This window comes from Octopus bimaculoides, chromosome 16 (assembly GCF_001194135.2).
Source record: "Octopus bimaculoides isolate UCB-OBI-ISO-001 chromosome 16, ASM119413v2, whole genome shotgun sequence".
NCBI classification, from domain to species: Eukaryota; Metazoa; Mollusca; class Cephalopoda; order Octopoda; family Octopodidae; genus Octopus; species Octopus bimaculoides.
This window is the reverse complement of record NC_068996.1, coordinates 46,868,472-46,873,149: the sequence shown is the minus strand read 5'-3', so window position 1 is coordinate 46,873,149 and position 4,678 is coordinate 46,868,472.

Genomic DNA, 4,678 nt, shown 5'->3' with positions numbered 1-4,678 from the left:
TATATATATATATATATATATATATATATATATATATATATATGTATGTATATATATAGCTTCTATTCAAATCGTAAAAGAACTGCAAAATTTGTGAACTTACAAGTTTTTAATCTAAACTGAATTTAAAGTAATGCCATATTGGTAGGGTAATAACATATTGATAGGGGAATACCATATTGGTAGGGCAATGCCATATCGGTAGGGTAATGCCATATTGGTAGCGTAATGCCCTGCTAATATGCCATATTGGTAGGGTAATGCGATATTGGTAGGGTAACACCATATTGATAGGGTAATACCATATTGGTAGGGTAATGCCATATTGGTAGGGCAATGCCATATTGGTAGGGTAATACCATATTGGTAGGGTACTGACCTATTGGTAGGGTAATGCCATATTGGTAGGGTAATACCATATTGGTAGCGTAATGCCCTACCAATATGCCATATTGGTAGGTTACCAATAAATGCTTTATTATCATTGCTCTCTTTAGTTTTGGGCCACAAGCCCAATGAGTCCTCTGTAGGAGCTAGCTTAGAATTTACACGGTATGAAGACTTTTAAGCTAGTTCTCTATAAAAGTATATTTCTTACACTGTGTTGTATTTGCCAATGTGTGTATGTGTGTTTGTGTGTGTGTGTGTAAGGGATTTTATTAGGGTGACAGGATTCATTTTTCAGCATATTTCTCTTGAGGTCCACACACTTCTTTTCTTGATGTTGCTGTGCTTGGATCCCACTGGAGAAGAAGATTTCATCCTGTTGCTCAAAAAAGTCATAAGCAGCAGATATGATGTCATGGACACTAAACTCCACTTGCGAAGACCTGTTGAGGCAAGTGAAATGGAAATCGAACTAAACTCGACGATTGGTACCCATGCCAACGTCGTCTCTTTCATTAGACATGAAACTTGGCTTGCAAAGACCTGTTGGGGCAAGCGAAAGCGAAATCATGATGGCACCTGTGCCCAGCGTCACCTTCTGGCACTTGTGCCGGTGGCGCGTGTAAAGACATTCAAGCAAGATCGTTGCCAGTGCCACTGGACTGGCTCCTGTGTAGGTGGCACGTAAGAAACACCATTTGAGCATGGCCATTGCTAGTACCGCCTGACTGGCCTTCGTGTCGGTGGCACGTAAAAAGCACCCACTACACTCTCGGAGTGGTTGGCGTTAGGAAGGGCATCCAGCTGTAGAATCTCTGCCAGATCAGATTGGAGCCTGGTGTAACCACCTGGTTCACCAGTCCTAAGTCAATTTGTCCAACCCATGCTAGCATGGAAAGCGGACGTTAAATGATGATGATGATGATGATGATGATGATGATCACTGCAATACTGGTCCCCAACTAAGTGTTTTTTTCATGTTGGGGAATAAATGATAGTTAGATGGGACCAAATCAGGAGGATAGGGATGGTGATCAATCAGTTCAAAGCAATAATCAAGTACAGCAGTCATTGAAACCAATGACCTGTGTGCTGGAACATTATCCTGATGAGATAAGACCCTTGTTGTCAGTTTTCCTGGGCGTTTGGTTTTGATAACCTTTCTTAATTGCCTCAGTTACTTGGCATGGTACACATCATTGATGGTGTGGTGTTTTTGAAGGTAGTCAACAATCATAATGCTTTTTGCATCCCAAAAAACTGTAGCCATCATCTTGTCTGCAAATGAAATTACCTTAGCTGTCTTTGGAGCAGGTGATGATGGGTGTTTCCACTGCATGGATTGTCTCTGGCTCAAAGTGATGAACCCAACACTCATCCTGGGTTAGAAAACATTTAAGAAAACCAGCTGGCATCAGACAATGTCAGATTTTCCCATGATCTGATCAACCTAATCACTTTTGATCAGGTGTCAGCAGACATTACACTACCAATATAGCATTGCCCTACCAATATGGCATTGCCCTACCAATACGGCATTACTCTACCAATATGTCATTGCCCTACCAATATGGTATTACCCTACCAATATGGTATTACCCTACCAATATGGCATTGCCCTACCAATATGGTATTCCCCTATCAATATCTTATTACCCTACTAATATGGCATTACTTTAAACTCAGTTTAGATGAAAAACTTACAAGTTCACAAATGGAACATGCTGTTAGCATTGGCTGTTTGATTTATAGTCAATTGCCTTTTATCCATCACCATGTGGTGCACATGATAAATCTTCTACATCATCTATTTTATCGATATACATGAAACAGTTTGTTTCCTGGATATTTAACCAGGAATAGAAACCCTAGTCTAGACTTTTCTGTACACTCCTTTCCATTCCTCTCAACATTAGCACTTAGAAATTTATGAGAGTCAACTTTCATACTTAGATAAGTTTTATTGTTTAACTTAACATCTTAGGTTAAATTCAGTTCAACAGAGATAAACTCGTTCACTTTCCGTTGTCCGCTGACCTACATCCAGCTTTCAAGCATTTATAGTTAAAATCACTAAATAGAATTCTTCCCCTTTCGTTTAGCACCCTTCCCAAAATTGCATGATCTCTCTTTCATTCAGTACCCAAGTCTAAATGTTGCACTTTGCTCCTCAATGGTGTATGTATACACTTTTACTCTCTCTTTTACTTGTTTCAGTCATTTGACTGCAGCCATGCTGGAGCACCACCTTTAGTAGAGCAAATCGACCCCAGGACTTATTCTTTGTAAGCCTAGTACTTATTCTATCGGTCTCTTTTCCTGAACTGCTAAGTTACGGGGGACGTAAACACACCAGCATCAGTTGTCAAGCGATGTTGTGGGGACAAACACAGACACACAAACACAAACATATATATATATACATATACATATATACGACGGGCTTCTTTCAGTTTCCGTCTACCAAATCCACTCACAAGGCTTTGGTCGTCCCGAGGCTATAGTAGAAGACACTTGCCCAAGGTGCCACGCAGTGGGAATGAACTCGGAACCATGTGGTTGGTAAGCAAGCTACTTATCACGCAGCCACTCTGGAATATACTATGGAATATGCTGGAAAACATCAGTAATTATAAGCCAATCAGAAAACTCTGTAGGCATCATTTCAATTTTTTATTTTAATTCTGTATTTTATCAATATAGAATATTATCAAAATGTATCTTCATTGTGTCTTTTCTATTTCCATGGTCATTGCTTTTATGCCCTTTCTGGTCTAGTACCTTCTGTCAATGCCTGTCACCAACTTCTCTTCCCAAGCACATTGTTTCTCTGTTGAGATTCCTGTTAATCATGTTCTTTTACTTTAATAACTTCTTTCCCAATCTCATTACCATCATTCGTTTTCTTCTGGCTATGATATTCAATTCTTTAAGCTTTCTGTCAACTGACATCTTTTGAATTTGTCAGCTCCTTTTTTTGCCTTCTTTGTAGTCAATATTATTGCAGTAGGACATAATCATGTATTAAAAAAGAAAAAGAAAACTTCAATTAAGCATCATCGTTATTTTGATTTGTCCCTTATTCCAGTATATGTTTTTATATTTGGATTGTATATTGATGGATCAACAGGAAATAGAAATACCTGTCAATGGTGTCTCATCTAGTAAATGTAAATTTGAATCATGTAAAATCTTTGCCTTGTTGTTTTTGGGGGCTTGCTTCTTTGAGCTGAGAAATGAATGGAATGAGGGTAAATGAATGGAATGAGGGGCTCATCTCTTTGAGCTTGGAAATGAATGGAATGAGGGGGCTCACCTATTTGAGCTGAGAAATGAATGGAATAAGGGGGCTCACCTCTTTCAGCTGGGAAATGAATGGAATAAGGGGCCTTGCCCTTTGAGCTGGGAAATGAATGGAATGAGGGGCTCACCTCTTTCAGCTGGGAAATGAATGGAATGCCTGGTGTGTGTCTTGTTGTGGCTACCCCCACCTAAAAAAATGTGGAATAGGCCTAAGTATATAAAAAAGAATCTTTGCTCAGAACAGGTTTCAAGATTTTCTTTGTTGCCTCATCATCTTTGTCCAGTTCATCAAGCAGTGCAAAATAATATGAATTCCCCTTTTTTTTTATCCACAAAATGCAAAAGAACACGGTTCTCACACCTGCATTTAAAAGGTTTCCACATTCCTGTTTGATACAACCAATCTTTGCCTGCATATTCATTTACCAGCCATGTCTGGGATATCTTTGACTTTCATATTCAAATATCAAACTCCTACTGACGTCTTTTGAGTTTAAGTGCAACTACATGAGCTGATGTACCTATGATTGAGGGGTTTGTTGGAATACTTCTCAACCAACCCTTCTCAAGTTGTATATAGTGACGATCTCTACAGATGCAGTGTACACAGCACAAATTGGAACGGTCAAGTTATTTACTGCCCCATTTTGATTACTTTCATCAGAACAATCAACTCAAAAAGAAAAAAAAAAAAAGCATTCTTTCTTGATTACTGTAATTTAGTAAGCAAACTGAATATTTCTAACAAGTAAAAAGTTTACTTTAAAAGATGAAAACTGCAGAAACCTTTTTGAACCTTTTCTGCACACTTGAAAATCTTCTATGCTGATTTGATGCCAATGTGGTTGGAAGGTAATGCAAGAAGCTCACAAGAAAACAGCACAATCTTAATCAGTTTCTTTGTTTCTGCTGAAAAAAAAAGTGAGTTTTAATTTACCATACGCAGAAGTGGCTGTGTGGTAAGTAGCTTGCTTACCAACCACATGGT